The sequence below is a fragment of the Triturus cristatus genome, chromosome 1_1 (genome assembly GCF_964204655.1).
Source record: "Triturus cristatus chromosome 1_1, aTriCri1.1, whole genome shotgun sequence".
In the NCBI taxonomy this organism is placed as follows: domain Eukaryota; kingdom Metazoa; phylum Chordata; class Amphibia; order Caudata; family Salamandridae; genus Triturus; species Triturus cristatus.
Window position 1 is genome coordinate 1304651635 of NC_140579.1, and position 25836 is coordinate 1304677470.

At 47.3% G+C, this 25836-nt stretch overlaps 1 protein-coding gene across 7 annotated transcripts in view; it reads right to left on the reverse strand.

Annotated features, from left to right (window-relative positions):
- MAGI3 (membrane associated guanylate kinase, WW and PDZ domain containing 3) overlaps positions 1-25836 on the reverse strand; it is a 2362625-nt gene that overhangs the window by 66992 nt on the left and 2269797 nt on the right. The window lies entirely within an intron of this gene.

Sequence of the window (25836 nt, forward strand, 5' to 3'; positions counted from 1 at the left end):
GTGTGGCGTAACTGCAGGTAACAATAAAACTGGGCCGTGTTGAAGGGAGTATCAGGTCTGCAAGTCTTGAAAGGTGTGTATGTGGTTCCCACCCCAGACATCCCCCAGTTGTGAAATCCCAATGAGATCCCATGCCCTAAAACCAGAGAGGTTGGCGACCTCCCGGAGCCATGTGCCCCTCCACAATGGGGTATATTGGGTCAATGTATCCGACAGGCTGGTTTGGCGCGGAGAAGCCCGCCAGGCCAAAAGCACCCCACGCGTGACCTCAGGCATAGTTTGGGAAAATGGTGTTCCCAAACAGCATCCCCTGAATGCTATGCAGGCCCAGGGTGTGCAGTTCCAGGCGGTATGCCGGGTCTGACCAGCCCCCATTAAACCAGTCATGCAAAGTGAGGAGCCGGGTAGCTAGGTAGTAGAGGTACAGATTTGTCATCCCTAATCTGCCATCGAAGGGTGGAATCCGGCACTGAGCGAGGGCCAGCCAAGGCCTTCGACCTCCCCGTATGAACTTGGTGGCCAAGCTGTCCATCTCACGGAACCACGTGAGAAGGAGAGGTCAGAGTTTGGAGCATGTAAAGGAATCTGAGCAGAACCATCATTTTGAATAGAGCTATATTGCCCATGGGGTTCAATAGCAGCGCCCACCATTTGAGGTCAGCACAAACCTTTTTCACCAGGCGAGGTCGGGGAGGAGGGCGACCCAGATCCCCAGGTATTTAAAGGACTGTCGCTGAAGAGATATCGACGACTGCCAATCAAAGCACTCCCTTGAGAGGTGAAGGGGGTCCATGACAGATTTAGCAGAGTTCAATCGAAGACCAGAGGTTTGTTAGAAAAGGCTCAGTGCCCGGGAACACCGGGGTCCCGACTGGGCTGGGTCTGCTAAAAATAGCAGAACGTTGTCTGTGTAGGGGGCGATCTTGCCCTCCTATAAGCCCGGCCGGCAACCGCCATCCCGTGATGAGTTTGTCAGCTTGCACAAGGCTGGTAAAGGGTTCCATCGCCAACGCGAAGAGGAAGGGCGAGAGGTGGCATCCCTACCTCGTGCCCCTCCCAATGGGAAAGGGGCGGGACAGGGCTCCGTTGACTAGTACCTGGGCCCGCGGCTTACAGTATAAGGTCTTGACCAGGCTGGGGAAGGGAGCACCAAACCCCATTTTCATCAACACTGCCTCTAGATATCGCCAATCCACCGTATCAAATACTTTCTCGAAATCCAAGAGAAGAAGGGATAAATATTGGGTCAGCTGTTGTCGGTCTGCTAAAGCCAGGTGGAGGCGTCTAAGGCAGTGTCTGGTTCCCCAGAGGGGCATGAATCCGCACTGGTCGGGTGGACCAGCTTGGCCAGGTACAGTCTCATGCGGTTAGCTGAGACAGAGGTAAATATTTAGAGCTCCGTATTTATCAGAGAAATGGAGCGGTAATCGGGGCAATGCTGCAAAGGAGGCTGAGACTTAGGGATCACCACGATGGTGGCCGTGTTTGTCTCGGGGCGGAATGTGCCACGATCAACAACTTCCTGATATACGTCTAGGAGGTGGGGGACCAGCGTGTCCCGTAAGGACGCATAGAACTCCTGTGGGAGTCCATCTGGCCCTGGTGTCTTACCGGCGGCCATTCGTGATATGGCATTGTCGATCTCCTCTGGAGTGACCGGGGCGTCCAGCGCCTCCGCCTCAGATTTGCTGAGTTAATGTACTGCTCGATTTTCCCGGCCCTATTGTGTTGATGGGTGATTAGGGTGACTTCAGTCTATTACCATTCAAGCCTAAGGGTTAGAGTAGTGAATGAAGTCTATTTACTAGGCACTTCGACATGATCCTGTGTTCTTCCCCATAGATTAGGGCTTGCACACATATCCTAGGGGTTAGATTCGTTAGTCTTAGGGATAACCTGCCCTGTAGTGAGGGTATTTCATGGAGCCGTGTTGAATTCAGGCCTGGTAGGCCTCAAACGGGGGAGACTCCATCTTTCTTTCTGCTCCAGCAGCTTGAGATGTTTCTAGGTTACAGGGGATGTTTTAGTTATGAGGTGTTATTCGCTTGGAGAGAACCGGTTCAGACCGGCCCTTATCGAAGGATTGTATTTTTCTTCATGCCGAAGACGCTACATCAGGCCGGCCGGCTGGGAAAGTGTCCTTGGCACGGGGAGGTACAAGAATTTGGTGGGCGGCAGGTTACGGGCTGGAATTTTCCATGAGAAAATGCACCTCTATATTAGTGAAAGCCTGAGGCAGATACTGGCACTTATTCTTTCAATCCATAGGCGGCACCTAGCCGTTAGCAGAAAAGCTACTACTTATTCCAGGGAAGACAGATGACAAACTTGAGGGCGGAGAAAGACCAAGAGACAGATACTCTTCTAGCAGAATTGCCAGAGAGGAGAGAGTAGCCGACGAGGAAGAGGTCCCAGTGACTCGGAGAAGGGAGCTACGGAGGTGTGATCTCCAGGCGAGCCGAGGCACAGACGAGAAGGGGACCTAGATGACCATTGAGTGCAGGCTACACACGACTAAGGTGATGTCGACCCCTTTCTTATTAGAGTGTACAACCTAATCTTTCACTTTTTCTTTACAGGTTATGTGTTACATTATGTGCTTGCGTATATGATATGTATATATATAATAAAGTCAGTTTGTAATAAATCAACATGTGCTGCGTGTTCTTGTATAAGAGGGTAGCCTATTCTTCTAGTCAGCTGCAACTCGACATGAACAGATGTTAACCCTGATCCGGTAAGTGGTAGCTGAATAAGGGAGAAAGGAGCCCCTCGAACCAGAGAACAGGTTGTGCTCAAACTGGCAGTTCTTGTGTGATCTGATACACTGATTCCCTTGTCGTATGTTATAGTGATCATAGGATGAACTCGTGAAGGCTGCCGTCTGGGTAGGAAGTCCTGGGTCCGTTTGGGACCGCGAGGCTAAGGCTGCCGTCTGGGTAGGAAGTCCTGGGTCCGTTTGGGACCGCGAGGCTGAGGCTGCCGTCTGGGTAGGAAGTCCTGGGTCCGTTTGGGACCGCGAGGCTAAGGCTACCGTCTGGGTAGGAAGTCCTGGGTCCGTTTGGGACCGCGAGGCTAAGGCTACCGTCTGGGTAGGAAGTCCTGGGTTCGTTTGGGACCGCGAGGCTAAGGCTACCGCCTGGGTAGGAAGTCCTGGGTCCGTTTGGGACCGCGAGGCTGAGGCTGCCGTCTGGGTAGGAAGTCCTGGGTCCGTTTGGGACCGCGAGGCTAAGGCTACCGTCTGGGTAGGAAGTCCTGGGTCCGTTTGGGACCGCGAGGCTAAGGCTGCCGTCTGGGTAGGAAGTTCTGGGTCCGTTTGGGACCGCGAGGCTAAGGCTGCCGTCTGGGTAGGAAGTCCTGGGTCCGTCTTGGATCGCGAGGCCGCCACTTGTATTATAAGAGGTCTTGATATATATATATATATATATATATATATATATATATATATATATATATATATATATATTAGGAATTCCCTGTCCTTAGGTGGTATATATATATGTGGTTACTTATTGTGAATAGGCCCTAGGGAGGGGGTGACGTTCTGGCTGGGTTAGAAAGGCTCTGTTGAGCGGGTTCTATCTGATCCGACAACCCAAGCAGAACATTTGGCGTCACGAACCGTTTTCGAAACCTGTGTGCGTCGTGTTGTCTCGTGTTTGCTTTCGGCGTGTGCGTGGTTTTCTTTGTATATTATTTGTGGTATAATTGTGTGTATAGTTTTTCTTTTTCTTTCCTTTCTTCTTTCTTTTCCACAATGTTTTCTAAAAAGTCAAAATCTACTTTTAAGTTGCCCATTGATATTCCCGGATGGGATTCAACGCCTTATGAAGCCTTAGCCCGGGAGTGGGCTGATTCTACTGGTTTGAGTGAGAATTGGAATTCTTCTTTGGAGCTGGCGGAGCCGGCTAATGTGATTACTTGTTTACAGAAGGCACCCATCTCGAAGGGTGAGGAGATTCCCATTTTAGGGCGCAGAGGTTGGATTGTCCTGTCTGCGTACAGAATTCTGCATGAGAGGTTGTTGAAGCTACAGATCTCTTTTAAGGATGTGGAAGCGCACTTTGTTGAGATTCAGAATTCTCATACTTTATTGCGGTGTCAAAATAAGTTGCTTACTGACAAACTTGAGACTTATCAGACTATTGCCGAGAGGGCGGCTGTGCGAATTGCCCGTTATAAATACAAACATCGGCGCGGCCGGGTTTCGACGCGAAAGGTGCGCCTGGTCGTGGCGAATGCCGGACTGGATTGGAATCCTGATGAATGGGATGGTAATATCTGGAACTCGAGCGATTCTTGTTCCTCGGGTGAGGAATCTATTAAATGTGAGTCCTCCCGCTCCCGCCATGATTGTAAGCCTGCTTCTCGCACCCCTGATGGTGCACCCCGTGATTGCGCTCGTCCTTCGAGCGGGGTTGATGCTTCTTCCGCTGATTGTTCCTCTACGTGTACTGGTCGAGCTCCTTGTGATGCTCACCCCGCGGTCTCGGTGCATCCAGTTTTTCGTCGGAAATTGCAGCAGTCTCCTGCTGCTCCGCAGGGTATTTCTTTAGACTCTTTAGAGGACTTTACCCAACAGGAAATTAGTGATATTTTGCAGCGATTTCAGCAGCGAGCTGGTGAGACATTACTCACATGGATGGTGCGCCTTTATGAACTGGGCGCTGCTGGCATTATGTTGGATAATGGTGATTGTTTGAAGTTTTGTTCCTTGAGCTCGGATTCTACTGTACAGGATCATTTTCGTAACTATAATGGTGGTGGTCAAATTTCTTTACTTCAATTGGCGACTGAGGGTTGTAATATAAAGTACCCTACTGAGTCTGATTGGCCTGTAAATGACAAACAGTGGTATACTTTGCGCGACGCTGCACAACGTCTCAAAGAAGAGGTGATGAAAACGGCGATTTTTCTAGGTACTGCTGACAGGTTGCTTGATGGTTCATTGACATCTTCTGTGCGGAATCGTATTATTCGTTCTTCCCCTGTTGCTTATAAGCAGGTCATGATGACTTTATTGATTAATCAAACTGGTAACGTGTTATCTACAGTACTGGAATCGGTACGCCAACTCGGTGAGTTAGGCGAGTGGTTTAAACCTGAACGTCAGTCCCGGCCTGACACTCGTACTCCTGGTGACAATAAGCTTACTAGACGTGATATCTTTTCTGGTCTTTTGGCTGATGGTGTGCGGAGGGAGGACATTGACGGTGAGACAACTGCTCGTTTGTGGGAGTTGTTTCGCAAACGTGGCTTGGATCGGAAGGAGGGTGCCCGGCGTGTTCGGATGTCTGAGTGTGATTGCGGTGGTTCTGACGGTAGCGGTGATGATGACCGCCGTGGGCGCTCTGTTCGTCGTGATGACCGACGTTATGTACGTGATATGTCCCCCCGTCGAGAGAGAGAGAGAGAAGAGGAAAGGGAGAGGGGAAAAAATGATTATATTTACAACAGACGTAGAGATGATAGGGATCAATCCCCTGAGTTGAGGAGGAGAGAGGATCGTCATAATCTGGCCGATCGAAACCAGCACTGTACTGCTGCTGACACGAATCCATTTCGTACTGGGAATGGATATGAACAGGAGGCACCTATACCTAAGAAACGTGAGAGTCTTTATCCTGATTTATCCTGGTACACAGAATGCGGTAAACATGACTAGGAAATAGGTCAAGCTCCAGTACACAGATGGGCTCACAGAGATAATAGACCCTATGTAGATATTGAAATTTATTGGAGACATCGTAATATCCAAAGGGCCCGAGCATTGGTAGATACAGGAGCGGAGGCCACTCTTATTCATGGTAAATCAAAGAAGTTTAAAGGTCAGCCTTTTACAATTACCGGATTAGGTGGAAAGGAAACTCCCGCAATTCAAACATTACTTGAAATGAGAATAGGTAGAATCCCTAGAAAAGAATACTCTGTACTAGTGGTGCCTCTCTTGGAATTCATAATTGGAATAGATATTTTGAAAGGAATGACTTTGCATTTAGATGATGGATGTTACCAATTTGGAACTACGCATTATATATCGTCCAGGCCTATACGGGTTGGTCGTTTACGAATGCCCCCCATAACAGTTCCTCAGGCGACAAAAGTGGTTTGTCAGAAGCAGTATCGTATTCCGGGTGGTCATGAGGAGATTAGTACCACTATTCAGGAGTTGGTGGATGCAGGTGTTATAGCCCCAGTTACTTCTGCTTGGAATAATCCTGTTTGGCCTGTACGTAAGAGTGATAATTCTTGGCGTATGACTGTTGATTATCGAGAATTGAACAAACACACACCCTCTTTGACTGTTGCAGTACCGGATGTTATTACTCTAATTGAAAGAATCCAAAAACATCCGGGTACATGGTATGCGTCAATTGATATTGCTAATGCTTTCTTTTCGATCCCGATTGCCCCTGAGTGTCAGGAACAGTTCAGTTTTACGTGGAATGGGCGTCAAATGACGTTTAGGAGTCTTCCTCAGGGCTATGTGCATAGCCCTACTATATGTCACCGGCTGGTGGCAGAGCATTTGGCTGACGTACCAGTTCATCCACAGGTTCAGATGTGTCATTATATTGATGATGTTTTGATCCAAGGCGAAACACAAGAGGAAGTTCAGACCCAATTGGACAGAGTCATTGAGTGCCTGCGTGAGAAAGGTTGGGAAATCAATCCGGATAAACTACAAGGCCCGTCCCAGGCTGTGAAATTTTTGGGTATTAATTGGCATGAAGGGCACCGTGAAGTGATCCCTCAGGTTAAACAGAAGATTCTTGATTTTGCAGTTCCAAGGAATAGGAAGGAAGCCCAAAGCTTCATTGGTTTATTTGGTTTTTGGCGTCAGCATATTCCTCATTTGAGTCAAATATTGGCCCCCTTGTACCGTGTCACCCGTAAAAAGAATGCGTTTGATTGGGATACACCACAGCAAGATGCGTTCGACCTAGCAAAAGAGGCAATTCAACATGCTTTGGATTTATGGCCCGTACGTGATGGGGAGGTAGATTTAAATGTGTCTGTACAGGGCCTTTATGCGAATTGGAGCTTGTGGCAGAAGCAAGGCAGAAGTAGAGTGCCGTTAGGTTTCTGGACCAAAAAGTTACCTGATGCTAGTGAGCGTTATACACCCTTTGAGAAACAGTTACTTGCATGTTATTGGGCTCTGGTGGATACCGAGCAATTGACTTTGGGACATGATATAGTTTTGCGACCTGAGATTCCTATTATGCAGTGGGTTATGAGTTCGCCAAAAACTCACCGCATTGGACACGCTCAGGAGGCGAGTGTGATTAAATGGAAATGGTATATACAAGACAGGGCACGTGTGGGACAGAAAGGAGTTGCATCTTTGCATGAGCAGGTGGCGCGAGCGCCATCGACTGAGACTGAGAGTGTATGTTCCGTACCTTTAGTACAGGAGTCTCCTGTCAAGTGGGGTAGACCCTTTGATGATTTGTCCGTAGAGGACAGGAACCATGTCTGGTTTACGGATGGTTCAGCAAGGTTCATAGGGCCGAAACGGCACTGGAAAGCGGTGTCCTATAATCCGGTCACGCAGAAACTGCTGAGCACAACTGGTGAAGGTAAGAGCAGCCAATTCGCTGAATTGTATGCTGTTTATCAAGTCCTGAAACAAGAATTACCCGGCACATGTCATATTTTCACTGACTCTTGGTCTACTGCCAATGGATTGGCAGTTTGGTTACCGACTTGGCATTCTCATAATTGGGAATTGCATTCAAAACAGTTGTGGGGAAGAGAGTTATGGCAAGAGATTTGGGAGATGCTCCCACAGAGTACTGTTACAATCTTCCATGTGGATGCTCACACCCCTATAGATTCTCTTGACAAATTTTTTCATAACATTGCAGATGAGAAATCTAAAATTGCTGAGGCAGTGGTGGACAGGCAAGATTCTGATATGGCGGGATTGGCGAAATGGGCCCACCAGAAGGCAGGACATTTTGGAGAGAAAGCCACTTGCAGGTGGGCTGCTGATCGAGGAATTTATATTCCCTTGGATTTGATCAAGAATGTTATTTTACATTGTCCCATTTGTCAGCATATCAGACAGCGCAAAGTGCCCCAAATTGTTAAAGGTCATTTACATCGCGGGAAACTGCCCGCTCAAATTTGGCAAATTGATTACATTGGTCCACTTCCCATGAGCAGGAATTGTCAATATGTTTGCACAATTGTTGATACATACAGTGGCTTGTTGGTAGCCCTTCCCTGTAAGCAAGCTACCCAATTGAATACCATTAAAACGTTGGAATTGGTTATCATGTATTATGGTGTGCCATTCAAAATTCAATCTGATAATGCATCCCATTTTCGTGGAAGATTGGTACAGGAATTCTGTGTGGAAAACAATATTGACTGGGTGTTCCATGTCCCGTACTATCCACAGGCCTCAGGTCTTGTGGAGAGAATGAATGGTCTGCTGAAGGGGCAGCTGCGTAAACTAACTGATGACAAATATAAGAATTGGCGAGACTTTTTGTCTCAAGCACTATTAATTTTGAATAATCGCCCTTTTCTAAATGCTGAATCTCCACTTATGCGTTTGTTCCCTCCGAATGTTAATGCTCAGCCAAATGAAATCAGAGAGACTGTGATGTACTGGGAGATTACTCCCGGAGCTTTGGCTCCATGTAGAGCGACCCCAGGGTCGGCAGGTTTAGACTTGCATGCCATGGATGAGACCGTTCTAAAAGGTAAAGATCGGGTCATCATCGCGACCGGTGTTGGCGTTCATATACCACCCGGGAATTTTGGATTAATCGCCCCTAGATCGGGGCTGGCCGTAAAAGGCATTCAGGTACTTGGAGGGGTCATTGACAGCGATTATCAGGGAGAGATTAAGGTGCTCCTGCTAAATAGCAGTGAGGCTGATTTGCTGATCCATCGAACTGACCGAGTGGCTCAATTACTGATAATGCCTGTCTTCAGTGGTGGGATGGTAAAAGGCACTGCCCCAACTTTGCTAACTGTACGAGGCCAGAAAGGTTTTGGCTCCACAGATAACCCTGGGGCCAGGGTTTGGGTGCAGTCGCCTAAGACTCCCCCTGAACAGGCAGAGGTCATCGCCACCGGTCATGATAATACCATTTTAGTTATGAGACCAGGGAAAGATAGCTGGGAAGCAGTCCCGGCTGACAAATGTTACTTACGAGAATGATTAATGCCTGCATTTGTTTCTCTTTCAGATCATTCTTTGGACTGTTGCTGCAGGATGTGTCGTCGCAGGACTATTTTCGGGTTGGTTCGACGAGGGAGGAGGACTCCCGTCAACCCCGGATGAGCTACGCGCCCGAGTGTCGCGTTCCTTTGCTGCGTGGGATTCGTCATCGAACTTTTGGACACTACTGGCGAAAAGGGTGACCGATGCCCCTCACTTTTGTTTGACGCCGATGAGATCCGTACATGATATCCTAGCGACCTGTCTGGTTGCTGTCCCTGCTTCACTGGAAACCCTAACTAATATTTTCAACATTTCGAAGGCTCGCCCCAATGTTCTTCTGGGCGATTTTGCCACCCACACGTATTGCCCCTTATGTACGGAACTTCCGGACAGGATACCCCCCATCCAATCCCAAATAGTTACCTATAATATCACACAAGGTGATATATGCTTTTTTCTTACATGTAATCCTAGTGCAATCTCTGAATGTCTACAGCTGAAATTGAAAGGTGCTACTTCCTTCACCTTTCATGAGCGAACTTTGTGCTTTCAAAGGACACCGAAAACATGTGCTTCGGTTATGAACAATATGACTTGCAAGAGTTTGGTAGTTACCCCTAGTCATTATCGCACGATGTTGCTACCTGCCGGATGGCTTTTCTCATGTGGTAATACTTCTTGGCCATATGTCCCCGCGAATATTTCCGGTGGCCCCTGTGCTATTACAAGACTCAGTTTACTAATGTTCTCGTCACATCCGAATGCCAATTCTCGTGTGATTCGAGATACAGTGATGTTACAGGAGGATTGTGACTCATCTTTGCATTTGTATTCCAAGTCTGAATACCTTAGCTTGGCTATTTCAATTATTGGTGTTCCTGCTTTGGCGGTTTATAATGCTAAATCTATTGAGAAAATGGCCTGCTGGATGGTAAAATCTATTAATCATACTTCTACAGTCCTATCTGATATGCTGTTAGACGCCCAGGGTGAACGTAGAGCCATCTTGCAAAATAGAGCGGCCATTGATTATCTTTTGCTTAAACATGGACATGACTGCTCTGACTTTGAGGGTCTTTGTTGTTTTAACTTGTCTGATCATACACAATCTATTCGTGCCCACATTGACAGGTTACATGATTTGACGGAGGAAGTGAGAAAACACATTGACCAGGGCTGGTTTGACTGGCTCTTTAATTGGTTACCTGACCTGTATCTATTACGTCGAATATTAGGAGGTATTCTACTTACCATCGCTGTTTTGATCTCTATTTGTTGTTTTATTCAGTGTATCCCTTCACTACTTCAATTCTGCACACTTGGTACTAGACATAGGTCAGTTAGTTTTGTTTCATATTATTCCTCTACGGATGTTAGTTCGGTTTAATGAATGTATAATGGACTGAAGTCAAGGGTGAAATGTACTGCTCGATTTTCCCGGCCCTATTGTGTTGATGGGTGATTAGGGTGACTTCAGTCTATTACCATTCAAGCCTAAGGGTTAGAGTAGTGAATGAAGTCTATTTACTAGGCACTTCGACATGATCCTGTGTTCTTCCCCATAGATTAGGGCTTGCACACATATCCTAGGGGTTAGATTCGTTAGTCTTAGGGATAACCTGCCCTGTAGTGAGGGTATTTCATGGAGCCGTGTTGAATTCAGGCCTGGTAGGCCTCAAACGGGGGAGACTCCATCTTTCTTTCTGCTCCAGCAGCTTGAGATGTTTCTAGGTTACAGGGGATGTTTTAGTTATGAGGTGTTATTCGCTTGGAGAGAACCGGTTCAGACCGGCCCTTATCGAAGGATTGTATTTTTCTTCATGCCGAAGACGCTACATCAGGCCGGCCGGCTGGGAAAGTGTCCTTGGCACGGGGAGGTACAAGAATTTGGTGGGCGGCAGGTTACGGGCTGGAATTTTCCATGAGAAAATGCACCTCTATATTAGTGAAAGCCTGAGGCAGATACTGGCACTTATTCTTTCAATCCATAGGCGGCACCTAGCCGTTAGCAGAAAAGCTACTACTTATTCCAGGGAAGACAGATGACAAACTTGAGGGCGGAGAAAGACCAAGAGACAGATACTCTTCTAGCAGAATTGCCAGAGAGGAGAGAGTAGCCGACGAGGAAGAGGTCCCAGTGACTCGGAGAAGGGAGCTACGGAGGTGTGATCTCCAGGCGAGCCGAGGCACAGACGAGAAGGGGACCTAGATGACCATTGAGTGCAGGCTACACACGACTAAGGTGATGTCGACCCCTTTCTTATTAGAGTGTACAACCTAATCTTTCACTTTTTCTTTACAGGTTATGTGTTACATTATGTGCTTGCGTATATGATATGTATATATATAATAAAGTCAGTTTGTAATAAATCAACATGTGCTGCGTGTTCTTGTATAAGAGGGTAGCCTATTCTTCTAGTCAGCTGCAACTCGACATGAACAGATGTTAACCCTGATCCGGTAAGTGGTAGTTGAATAAGGGAGAAAGGAGCCCCTCGAACCAGAGAACAGGTTGTGCTCAAACTGGCAGTTCTTGTGTGATCTGATACACTGATTCCCTTGTCGTATGTTATAGTGATCATAGGATGAACTCGTGAAGGCTGCCGTCTGGGTAGGAAGTCCTGGGTCCGTTTGGGACCGCGAGGCTAAGGCTGCCGTCTGGGTAGGAAGTCCTGGGTCCGTTTGGGACCGCGAGGCTGAGGCTGCCGTCTGGGTAGGAAGTCCTGGGTCCGTTTGGGACCGCGAGGCTAAGGCTACCGTCTGGGTAGGAAGTCCTGGGTCCGTTTGGGACCGCGAGGCTAAGGCTACCGTCTGGGTAGGAAGTCCTGGGTTCGTTTGGGACCGCGAGGCTAAGGCTACCGCCTGGGTAGGAAGTCCTGGGTCCGTTTGGGACCGCGAGGCTGAGGCTGCCGTCTGGGTAGGAAGTCCTGGGTCCGTTTGGGACCGCGAGGCTAAGGCTACCGTCTGGGTAGGAAGTCCTGGGTCCGTTTGGGACCGCAAGGCTAAGGCTGCCGTCTGGGTAGGAAGTTCTGGGTCCGTTTGGGACCGCAAGGCTAAGGCTGCCGTCTGGGTAGGAAGTCCTGGGTCCGTCTTGGATCGCGAGGCCGCCACTTGTATTATAAGAGGTCTTGATATATATATATATATATATATATATATATATATATATATATATATATATATATATATATATATATATATATATATATATAGTAGGAATTCCCTGTCCTTAGGTGGTATATATATATGTGGTTACTTATTGTGAATAGGCCCTAGGGAGGGGGTGACGTTCTGGCTGGGTTAGAAAGGCTCTGTTGAGCGGGTTCTATCTGATCCGACAACCCAAGCAGAACAGTTGCGGAAGAGGGAACCGTTCGAGCTGAAGGAGTTCCGGGAATGAGAGACTGGGCGGCATAGTATGTGGCAAAACAGTGGGCCACTGCCACTGGGGCTCGCTGGATCACTCCGTTCGCATCAAGCACCTCGGGAATGATAGGATTGTCCATGGGGTACGTGGCCAGACGGTGGAGGAGTTTCCAATTTTTATCTCCCCATCCGTGCACTCGCGCCACAGAGGACCTCCACAACAACTGGGCAGCTTCAAGGGAGGCCTGCTTAATCTCGTCCCTCAGAAACGCTAGTCTCCTATCTTGAGCTTCAGTTCTCTCCTCCGGAGGATGGGCCTCAAGTAGAACAGCCTGGGCCTCCAGGAGCGTGAGTCGGGAGTCCTGCTTCGTGCCCTGGAGTTTGAGCTAGACCTTGGCGAAGCCCTGAATGGTGGCCTTACCAGCCTCCCACAGGGTGCCAGGAGAGGGAACCGAGCCCTGATTGGTGGTGAAGTACTGGCGAAGCTCATCGCCCACTTGGTCCCTGAATACCTTGTCCTGGAGAAACCAGGCGTTTAACTCCAGGGGAACAAAAGAAAGTTAAGAGAGAAATGACCGACTGTAATAGAAGACCAAGCTCTCTTTCTCCGCATACATGTTCATATATGACTGCAGGTACAGGTTGACTTAAGAAATCTTTCTTCACAGCGGGGATGAACAATGGCTTAAGAAACACCAGTTGAAGCTCTAATGCCTAAAAAAGTGGCCGCTGGTGTTTAAGAATAGCTAATAACGCCAAACTAGGGACTTTTTTTTACAGAATAATACGGTGGTCACTTGGGATAGGAGAGTGGTGGGAGTGCTTTGAAAGGTCCAGTGAAACCACTGACAATGCACACTCTGGGTTCCTTCTTAGGAATATCATTGTATTGCATGGGGTGCGGATAAAGCAGACAGTCCACACAAACCGGGATCTAGAAGTGTAAGTATATGAGCATAATTAATAGTTAATACCAATGCCTACACTGCCACAACATTTAAGCTCAATTTGAAATATCCTCATACAGTTGGAAACATACTGAAATATTAATAGAGCAGTCATAATTTATGGTCAGAAACACCTTGACAACTGTGAGAAGTAAGCACTCCAGGTGCGTCAAGACTTCATGAAATTATGCATGCTAAATCTTTAGGGGCAAATTAGATGTAAAGTTTGTAGGCTGCTTATGATAAAAAACATTGTATGAACTGAGAAACGCTTCTGCAATTCAAACTACAATAAAAAATCATTACCTCTAGTCATGTGAAATTCTGAAGTGACATTTTGGATGTCAACGAAAGTCTTCATGAATAAAACAACCTTTAAGCTTGTCAAACATCCAAACCTGCAGACCAGATGTACAAAACAAAAACCCAGACAGTGAACACTGAAAGATGCTTGCTTTTCTAAACGGCCCTGGCAGAGGGCTTCAGTCTCGAACACTAGCGTGGGACGGGCTAGCTTTTGTTCTTCCCAGTATGAGATTCTGAAGTTCTCCACCATTCTATAAGAGGGGAAAGAGGCGGACAAATCCAGGTAAGGTGAGTTTAGGACTTGTCAGTCCATCTGATAGCCCTAGAACCTTTGATAATAAAGTGGCATATTCTTTTAATATCCATTGTACGATCCATCGAACTGCCATGAGCATGAGGTCCTGGACGCATGGACCTCTGGGCTGACCCATGATGTGACTGAAGGAGTGTGACCCAAACACACTGATGGCTGAAGGGCACTGACCGAAAGCCCACTGCAAGCCAGACCCAATAATGAATAACCCTACTTTCAGGGTCCCAGCCTGCCTTGAGATTTTCAGCAGCCGCTAAGTTGGCTGGGTGCGTTAAGTGCTTCTGTTACACATAGATCGGGGGTTCAGATCTTCGCATGGCCAACGCCGCCTTTCAGCTGGACCTGGTCATCAAACTGAGAACCATTACTTTGGTAACAGGTAAACTTTAAAAGGAGTAATACGCAGGATATTAGCCTTCCATCTGGGCTAATGTAATGGCTTTCGATTTCCGAGGTCACTGAACTGAGACGTAAACGTCCGAGGGCTGGCAGGTACGTACCATACACACCTCAACAAGCACTTCTGCAACTGAAGGACCTCATAGGTGGAGCATTAGGCGGGTGAGGCTTTGTCATTGTGTGCCTGGTGTTTATGTTCCTCCCTCCCTGCATCGCAGTTTTAGGGGCAAAGGCTCTTTTCCTCCGTCTTCTGCTCCTCTTGATCTTGGCTGCTTCCAGTTACATCGGTATGATCTTAAATTCAAATTTATAATACTGGAGAAACAGGACACAGTACAATTAGAGGGCCTCTGGGGGTGCAAAGATGATGTAACGAATGCAGCTTCGACGCAATGCTGTCGATGCTGCTCCATGATGAGCATCTTGATAGGAATCGAGAGCTACGACCTGTCAATCATTTTATCATCTTTAGGGACATCGGGTTGGGGAACAATTGTGGTTTTCAAGATTTTGTACGAGTTTTAAGTTTGTGGCTGTCACCCAGGAACAGCAACAGTTTCTTTTAAAGGACGCCTCACTATTCTTTGGCCTGTTGGGTTTGGGGGTGTCTGTTACAAGCCTCGGTTCCTCCTCGTTTCATTTCCCAGGCTCCTTTGAAGGGCACGGCTATCAATGGACTTAACTTTGTACAATGAGGGTTACAGCATGGGAAGGTGTTAGCTTTGGTTGTGCCACCCGCCATTCCCTCCAACTGCTCTCCCTCTCTTTAGGCCAAGCGCCTATATATAAGCGGTGGTCTTTCTGCCACCAAACACCTAAGCAGGTGTGGTCAGTGGGGTAATACATGAAGAAAGTGCCTGTTACCAGCACCGGTAACAGGGGTCCATAGCATGACAGTCTTCTGTTTCTAAAATAAGTAATCGCTGCTTATTTCCTGCACTAAAATTAAACACAGTTTTCCAGGTTATCTTCCACTCACAGCGGTTTACCACACCACAGTTAAATCAAGCATCAAGCAGTTATGACACTTCTCATTTTACTGAGAATTTCCCTCCAGTCCAATGCTCTACTGAACATCAACAGGATCATTAAGGTCCAGCTGCCGGGACACCGTTAGACTCATGGAAAAAGATCAACTTAAATCCTGGTTGCGAAGCATTGTGAGGCTACGCTTCGAGGCAATGTGAAGTCAGGGATGCGTTGCCAGCGTCAGTTCCGAGGGGCTGCACAGCTGCAATGTGACATCCTGCGATGATGTTGCGGAGGCCGTCGATGAGGGAATCTTGCGATGCGAAATCCTGCATGGAGGATGCGTTGCGCACCGGCTGATTCCGAAGAGACTGCGGGGCTTTCGATGCACAGTCCTACGTCATCAAGGCTGTTGTCGACAAGAGACTTGCGATTAGAGGACCTGCATCTGGGATGTGTTGTGCATGTTCCGATGGGGCTGCCGGCTGTGAGGATGATGTTGAGTCCTTGACATGGAAGAATCCTCACAGCAGAGGCAATGCGACAGTTCAGCACAGGGTTGCGCTGCACAGCAGTGGAGAAGCTTCAGTTCTGCTGGATCTACAGATGGGCTGGCAGAGCACCTTTAGGCCCACTTCCAAGGGTCCAGGACTGGGGTGGCACCACTTAACAGAGTGCAACTCAAACTTGCAGAGTTCAGATAATGGTTACAAGAGACTAGCCCATGGAGTCACTCTGGTGTTCCTAGGTACAGGTTGCAGGTCCAGTCCTTCTCAGCCAGGCAAAAGGGCAGCAGGTTAGCATAACAGGCAGTAGTCCAGCAGAGCGGCAGTCCTTTCAGCAGCACAGCAGCCCTTCTTCCTGGCAGAGTCTTCCACAGGTCCAGAAGTGTACTGAACAGTTGATGTCTGAGTTCCAATATGTATACCTGATGGTTCCTTTGAAGTGGGAGAAACTTCTGGAGGTTTTTCTTTGACGTGCCCAGGTTTCCTGCCTCCCCTATATGGGGAGCAACCAGTGGCCGATCCTCCGCTAAGGCAGTGGAGCGTCGCCCCATTGCTTTGCAGCAGTGAAATAAAAGAAACATAAAATGATAATAACTCGATGTTATTATCATTTTAGGTTTTCCTGCTGCTGCAGCTTTGCGGGCGGGGCGGGGCTGCTCACACAGGAGCAGGGGGAGAAGTGGTTTGCCCACTCCAAATGCACATGAATGTTTGGCCAGTTGTCTCAGGTCGGCCAAACATTTATGCACACTTAGTATGTTCTCCACCCTGGCTGCATTACAGCCTGTGTGGAGAACATGACAAGGCTCCCGCTGCGTGTCTGAGCGCTGACCTACAGCACTCAGACCAATCACAATGCTGCACTGCAGCGTTGTGATTGGCTATGGGGAACCTGGTGCTTCCTGTTCTGGCCAGGAGAGAGACAGCAATCAGGTACGGTTTTTTTCCTTTTGTTTTTTTAACACCCCTTCACCTCCTGCCCCGCTTGTCTTTATTTTTTTAATTTTTTTTTTACACCCCTAATACCCCACCCCAACCCCCCACTGGGAGCAACACCAATAGAGGACCGGAAATTTTAACCTAGCGTGATAAGCACTTAAGCTGAAAGCTTAGGGATTTAACTCTGGGAATACAGCCAAGGGGGCAACAAAAGGGCTGCTAATCAAGGATTCTGTGGTAAGTGGTAGCTATAACTACTTTGTGCCATTACTCAATTGTGAAAGTAGCTGGCCAAAGACCTAGATCCGAATTTTGGCTGAATTTTGGTTGAACTATAGTTGAATCCTTATTGAAAGCTAATCTTTAACATACCCTTGTTCAAGGTACGTGCCAGGCTCCACATCTCCTATTTTATTTTAAGAGTAATCTACATTTGTAAATGGTTGAACAGACAGCACACAGCACAATAATAATCTACACCTCTTTGCATTAGAAATTGATAATATTTTATATTTGAATATATTAGGATGCCTTGAAAAGATTTTCTAAAACTAAAGGTTACGTGTTGAGAATTCAATGAGCTAACTCATTGCGTTAATAATAATAATACGGGGGCTTATATAGCGCGACTGCTACCCCAAACAGGGGTGTCCCGGCGCTGAAAACAGCAGGTATAAATGCGACCAGAGGAGCGGTGGGCATGTCAGACCATACTAATCGGACGTGAAGAGCCACGTTTTTAAAGCTTTTCTAAAAACAGCCTCTGTATTAGCCTGCCGTAAAAAGCCTGGTAAGGCATTCCACATTGAAGCTGCACCAACTGTGAAGGCTCTGCCGCCCAAGCGAGTTTTTGCAAAGCGTGGGGTGCGCAGCAAGTTCTGAGAGTTTGAGCGCAGAGCGGGGTGTTGCTTATATGAACATAGTCTTTCTTTCAGGTAACCAGGGCATTTTCCATTTAGGACCCGGTAAGCCAGTGCCATGGCCTTAAATGTAATTCTTTTCTCCACAGGAAGCCAGTGGAGCTTCTGTAGATGCGGAGAGACATGGCGGCGGAAAGGGATACGCCGAACCAGTCTCGCAGCCGCATTCTGTATCATCTGAAGACGACCGATGGCATATTTGGGAAGGCCAAGATATAGGTTGTTCGCATAGTCAAGCCTAGAAGTAACTAAGGCATGTACTATTGATTTGCGGCACTCCTCCGGTAAAAAGTGTAAGACTTTCCGAAGGTTTTTTAGTATACTAAAACAATTTGACGACACCTGCTGTATTTGGGCTGAAAAAGAGAGGTCCGCCTCCCATCTCACCCCTAAATTACGGATGCGCCTAGCAGGAGCGGGAGGTGAGCCCATTTCAGGCAGCCACCACAACTCAAACTGGTGCAGGGCCCTTGCCTTAAAACAGCACTTCTGTTTTCCCAGCATTGAGCTTTAATTTGTTTGTTTTCATCCACAGCGCTATGTCCCGCAAACAGCCCTTGAAATTCTTAAAAGCATCTGCTGTCCGTTCCTTAAATGGAAAAACCAACTGGGTGTCATCAGCGTAAGAAATCGCTATCACACCCCAGTTGGAAATGAGGGAGAACAGTGGAGCATGGTAGAGATTAAAAAGTAGAGGGCCTAGAGCAGATCCCTGGGGGACGCCGCAGCTGAGCTGTTTTGGTTTAGCTTCGAATGGTTGAAGAGCAACTCTCTGCATACGTCCAGTCAGGTAAGATGACAACCACCTTAATACTTTCCTACCAAAGCCCACACCCTGAAGTCTCTGAACCAATATAGAATGGTCAACAGTATCGAAAGCAGCGGACAAATCCAGGAGCACCAGCAATGCTGATGCTCCTGCGTCCAATGACCATCTCAGTGACTCTGCCACCTCAAGGAGAGCGGTCTCCGTACTAAATCCTGCTCGAAAGCCAGATTGAGTATCATGTAGGACACCTTTCTGCTCAATAAAAGTGGTCAGTTGTCGCTGAACCAATTTCTCTAACATTTTACCTGGTGCGGGGAGCAGGGAGATGGGTCTCAGGTTGCTAAGGTCACCTGGGTCGACATTTGGTTTCTTTCTCAGAGGGAGAAGTGTCGCATGTTTCCATTTATCAGGAAAGGTGCCCATGTCCAAAGAGGTGTTCCATATATGGCGTAGTCCATCCGTTCGGGATAGAGCTAATATTTTCCACAGTTTGGGAGGGCATGGATCATCTGGAGCACCTGAGCGACATTTTTGAATTTCAACTAGCGCCTCCTGGTAAGAGATCGGCGTAAAATTAGTGAGTGGAACAATCTCCACTACACCAGGTGATATATCTGCATTCTCAGTTGCCTCAGCGGTTATAAAAGAGTCATAGACCTTTAAAATTTTATCTTGAAAATGGTTAGCAATTTTTTCACATAAGGCTAGGGACGGCGTCACCTCCGTCTCTATTGCCTTGGGTTTGAAAAAAGTTTGAACTACTTTAAAAACTTCTCTACAAGAATGGTCTGCATTCTGAATACGTGAGACAAAATAATCCCGTCTGGCTGCTTTTAAAGCCTAATGCAACTCTTTTAGTGTCTTTTTGTACGTTTCCTTAGCTAGAGCACAATAGACCAGTCTCCACTGGCGTTCCAATTTTTTGCATCTACTTTTTTGCTCTTTCAGGACAGTGGAGAACCAGGGAGCGGAGGGGGAGCATCTAGAGGGTTTTGCTACTCTAATCGGTGCAATTTGCTCCACCGCATCCACAATCCATTGATGTATAACATCTGCATCTGCATTGGGGTCAGAGGAAAGACAGGGGTAGTTGTCCTGCAAAATGGGGCTTACTGATGCCTCGGACAGGTTCTTCCAATTTCTCTTTTGAATAGTTCGATTGCTCTTAATTTGCTTAATTTTTGGCAGGGTAATTGAAAAGGAAATCAGGAAGTGATCTGACCAAACCAATGGGAGCGGGGTCTCCATGATGGTATTGGTAATATTCGAGAAGACTAAGTCTAGGGTATGTCCCGCTATGTATGTAGAAGATGACACCTGTTGTAAAAGATTAGCCCCTGCTAGAGACGAGATCAGTTGCGTTGCTCGTGAGCAGTTCGGGTCGTTCATGTGAAGATTAAAGTCTCCCAGGGCCATAGAATTAGTGTATACTACTGATTTCTGGGTAATAAAATTACACAACGTCTGTAGAGCGGACGTTGCACAGTCGGGTGGTCTATAAATAAGAATGCCCGCAAGGCCATAAGCGGGATTGATTTGTAGTCAGAAATTTAGGCCTTCTATGCCCTGTAGGAGAAGCGATCCGTGCATAACCAGGTTTCTGTTAAAAACATGACATTCCAGGTCGCCTCAGTCAGAATTGACCAAACCTCTTCCGCATGCCTGGTCATATCAATGCTAAAACAAGCATTGGCATAGCCCATAGGTCTCGCCTTTGGGACCTTATAAGTGTTTAGTTATGCAGTAAATTATAAACAGGCTATGCGCCATGGGTGGGACAAAGATGCTAGATGCTGGACAGCCTAAAATAAATAAAACCAGCAAACAAAGCAAGCAACTGTGAATTACAAAACATGAAGCCAACTGTAAGTAATGGGCAGAATGCATTCCCAAGGAGGCTTTTAGAATGAACCCAAGAAGTCCTTCGCAAAGCAGACAGCACAGGCTCTACCTAAAAAGAGGTACCGTGGTTAGAAAAGCATGGTTCCAGAGCTATTAGCAAGGTATGTGGTACTAGGCAAATAAAGCAAGTCAAGACAGCAGACAACACCTTTGCAAACACAGTACGACGGGGTTATGTACCCACTGGTAGACTATTTTACCCATTCTTAGGAAATGGTTTTAGCATGGTATTGTAACTCAGGATGTTTGTAGGTTAATCTTAAATATTTAGGTACATCAGAGAACTGGAGATGGGGAGAAGGCTGATGAGCAAAAGCGGATAAAGTAACTTGCCCACGATCACTCAATGTTTTTGAGTGGGAAACTGGGCTTACAACTCTGGTTTCCATGTTTCACAGTAAACAATAAAAAGTGCACAGCTTTTAATCAGACACAGCACAGTTCAATTGCAACAATATATTTTTTGAGGGGGTTTGTTAAGGGGTAAGACTGAGTTAAGAAAGGAGATAACTAAAGATAACAAGGCAAAAACTGAAGAAAACATATGCCCGCAGCTGATGCGCCGTTACCGTAAGCATAACAGGACTGCACTATCTTCACGCCAAGCACCAAGACTGCTGTGTCTTTTTAAGAGAGGGAGACCAACGCCAATATGTGCGTTTTTGGCACTATCAGTACCAACACGCTTGCAGTATAAATCTAAACTGGCCGATTCAGGCAGTGACTGTATCTGTCATGAGAAAAGCAGCTGTCATGATGAGGAAGGGTGAGGGGGAAATATACAAGCGTTCACACTATTTGTGCTGTTAGCCAACACAGAGAAAGCCAGGAGGCGCTGCGTGTGTTTGGCGAGTAAGCGATAAAGACCGGGTACAGCCGCACGGCTATTGTTTCCATATACTAATGGGAGGGTAGGAGGGCTAAAACGGAAAATAAGGCAACTCAAAGCAGCGTGTGCGCACATTCCCACAAAGTTTATTGTGAATTAATTAAAAACTTTTCCGTAACGCTTCCATTGGGATTAACCACTCGTATAAAGAGACCCAGCGCACCCTTCACTCTTACCTCTTAACTTCCTAAAACAACAAGCGGGTGCCACGCTGATAAAAGAAAGGTGCAGCCACTATGCTGAAAGATGAAGCTTGGGGGCTGTGCGCCTTTCTTTCATCAACACGGCTGCCGCGCTTCAAACTTAAATTTAATAAGCGCTTTATCGATATACATAATGAAAGTAAACATGAGCTGGGTGGAAAATGAATTATCACCGAGAGGCGCAATCCTAAGTTTCCCCATGTTGGGTATGAGAAGCCAAAACATATCAGACTTTCTTACATCCACGTTTTGTCAGTCCTGCTTTTAAAACAAGCGAAAGCACGGCACTTTGTGTAACTTGACCCACGAGGAATGCAGCTGCCAGCCTGCGCGCCGCTGCTCGCTCCAGAGAGCAAAATGCCGTGGGAGGGAACATTAAAAAAGAAGGTGGGACATGCACCCGCCTTTAGCCATTTGCGGGTTTTTATTAGTGAAAGACACACGCAAAAGCCAATCCTATGTGTGGGAGGAGTCAGACCCACACTGAGAAGTTTAGAGTGTACACAAGGAGCCTCCCATGGAGCAACGCATGCGTGCTGCACTAGGCTCGTCCTAGAAAGGAATGTGGACCCTGAAACCGTGATTGAACGGTATTGTTAAACCTCTTCATATCAAAACTGGCATTTTTGTCTGAATGACAGGATTAAAGACACGAACCCTGTGCATATCTACCATGGTAAGCTCGAGACGTTACATCAGCACTTTTAGAGCTTGTACAGTGAACTGCATGCACTGTGCATACCAATGCAAAGCTACCAGGTGCAAACCCCTATGAAACAATGTTTCGAAACAGGAAGTCAGAGCATAAAGCATTTGAGAATATCCTTCCCACTGCTCAACATTTCTAAACAAAAGGATTAAAACGTGATCACAGCTACATGAAGGAATATGCTACTTACCAGTATGCATCTGTTCTTGGCATGTAGAGCTGCAGAGTTGTACACTTAGCATAGATCGCCATCTGGTGTTGGGCCCGGATGTTTGCAGTTTGTTTTTCTTCTTGGACAGTCTTTGGAAGTCACGAGTTTGGTGACTCCTCCTTCGGTCCGTACTGCGCATGGGCTTCGGCTCCATCCTCAGATTGTTTTTCGCCAACAGGGAAATGATGGAGCTTGGTAATCACAGTGAGAAACCCATGTGTGTAGTATCTAAATAAGATGTACTGGAACGGATACAGGTAGCCGGGGAGGCGGGTGGGCGTGTACAACTCTGCAGCTCTACATGCCAAGAACAGATGCATACTGGTAAGTAGCATATTCCGTTCGAGGCATATGAGCTGCAGATTGTACACTTAGCATAGATTATATAGCAGTACCCAACCCTAGCGGCGACCACCGGTATCCGTTGCAGTGGTTTGAAATAGTGTCTTTAGTACAGCCTGGCCCACTCTAGCTTGCTGCTTGGAATGCACATCTACACAGTAATGTTTTGTGAAGGTGTGCGGTGTAGACCATGTGGCTGCTTTGCAGATGTCATCTAAGGGTATATTCCCTAGAAAGGCCATAGAAGCCCCTAACTTTCTTGTAGAATGGGCTTTAGGCGGAACAGATAATGTTCTTTTAGCCTTTTGGTAGCAAATCTGTATGCATTTTACAATCCACCTAGCTATCCCCGATTTAGAAATAGGGTTGCCTTTATGTGGTGGAGAGAAGGAAACGAACAATTGTTTAGTCTTCCTGAAGGGTTGCGTTCTTTGTATGTAGTATAGCAACGCCCTTTTCACATCAAGTGTGTGTAAGGCCCTTTCCGCAACAGATTGGGGTTGCGAAAAGAAGACAGGTAATTCCACTGATTGATTGAGATGGAAGGGGGAAATGACTTTGGGCAGAAACTTCGGATTTGTGCGAAGTATGACCTTGCTGTGATGCATTTGTATGTAGGGTTCCTGTATGGTGAACGCTTGTATTTCACCAACCCTTCTAAGGGAAGTGATAGCTACAAGGAAAGCTGTTTTCCAGGTGAGAAACTGTAGCTCACATTTGTGCATTGGTTCGAAGGGCGGACCCATTAGTCGTGTGAGAACTAAATTTAGATTCCATACAGGGGAAGGTGGTGCCCTGGGAGGAATTACTCGTTTAAGGCCTTCCATGAAGGCTTTAATAGCGGGCACTCTGAAGAGTGATAAATGCTGTCTGTTTTGTAGATAAGCAGCGATCGCTGCTAGGTGTAGGCGTATGGATGAATATGCCAGGTTACACCTGTGAAGATGGAGCAGATAGCATATGATGTGCTGTATGGATGCATCTAGAGGGTTGATTGTATTATTACGGCAGTAAATTACAAATCTTTTCCACTTTGCGGCATAGCATGCTCTAGTGGTAGGACGTCTGGCTTCCATGATGATGTTCATGCAATCAGGGGGAAGGTTAAGGTATCCGAATTCTAAGATCTCAGGAGCCAGATCGCCAGGTTGAGCTGAGCTGGGTCCGGGTGCCTGATTTCTCCATGGTTCTGGGTTAGGAGGCATGGGGATAGGTGCAGTTTTTGATGTGGCACCACTGACAGTTGTAGTAGCGTGGTGTACCACGGCTGCCTGGCCCACGTGGGAGCTACCAGAATGAGTGTGAGGGAGTGCTGTTGTAGCTTCCTGACCACTAATGGAATTAGTGGGAGAGGTGGAAAGGCGTATGCAAATCTGCCTGACCAGTTCATCCATATCGCATTGCCCTTGGACAATGGGTGTGGGTATCTGGCGGCGAAGCTTGGGCATTTTTTGTTTTCGTGGGTGGCGAAGAGGTCTATGTGAGGATGCCCCCACTGTTGGAAGAATGGGTGAAGAACTTGTGGATGCAGTTCCCATTCGTGTAGTTGTTGCGTTTGTCTGCTGAGCAGATCTGCCATGGTGTTTTGTACGCCTGGAACGTGCTGTGCCAGGAGAAAGATGTTTTGGGGAATTGCCCATCTCCATATGCTCTGGGCTAAGCGGGAGAGCTGGGGAGAGTGTGTCCCCCCCCTGTTTTTGTATATAATACATCGCAGTCATGTTGTCTGTGCGAATGAGGACTGCTTTGCCCGAAATCTGTTTTTGGAAAGATTTTAGGGCTAGAAAGATCGCCAAGAGCTCCAGATGGTTGATGTGGAGCGATTTTTGCTGTGGCGTCCATAGACCTTGCATGGTGAGGTGTAGGAGGTGCGCTCCCCAGCCGGAGAGCGATGCGTCCGCTGTTAGAATCACCTGAGGAACCGGGTCCAGGAACGGCCGCCCTTTGGAAAGGTTTGTGGTGTTCCACCACTGCAGAGAGTGATGTGTGCGGCCGTCCACCAACACCAGATCCGTCAGCTGACCCTGGGCCTGGTTCCACTGTTGTGCTAGGCACTCTTGAAGTGGACGCATGTGGAGTCTTGCATGGGGCACTATGAAGATGCAAGACGCCATCATTCCTATGAGCTTCATAAACACTCTTGCTGGAAGAGAGTGTTGAGGAAGGAATGTTTTGCGTAAGGCTTGAATGCTTGTGATTCTCGCTGAGTTTGGATAGGCAATACCCTTGGAGGTGTCTATAGTGGCCCCGAGATATTGCTTTGTGTGAGATGGTATGAGGTGGGACTTTTGGTAGTTCACCGTGAAGCCTAGCTGGTGGAGCAGTTGGATGGTGCTGTTTGTATGTTGCACACATTGGTGGTAGGACGCGGCTTTTATCAGCCAGTCGTCTAGGTAAGGGAAGACGTGAATATGTTGACGTCTGAGGTGTGCTGCTACTACTGCTAGGCATTTGGTAAACACCCGTGGTGCGGTGGTGACCCCGAAGGGGAGAACCGTGAATTGGTAATGTTGCCCGTCCACCACGAACCTGAGGTATTTCCTGTGAGAGGGGTGTATTGGAATGTGAAAGTATGCGTCTTTCAGATTCAAGGTTGTGAGAAAGTCTCCCTGGCAGAGGAGTGGGAGGACTTGTTGTAGGGTGACCATGTGAAAATGGTCTGAATGTATGTAGGCATTTAGAGGCCGGAGGTCGAGAATGGGTCTGAGGGTCCCGTCTTTCTTTGGTATTAAGAAATATAGGGAGTAGACCCCTAGATTTTGTTGATTGACGGGGACCTGCTCTATAGCGTGTTTTTGGAGGAGTGAGAGTACCTCTTGTTTGAGCAGTGTGGAATGTTCTTGAGACATTGGACGGTGCCTTGGTGGGATATTGGGTGGGGTAGATGTTAGTTCGAGACAGTACCCTGACCGAATGATTTGGGTCACCCATTTGTCCGATGTTATGGACTCCCATGTGTGGA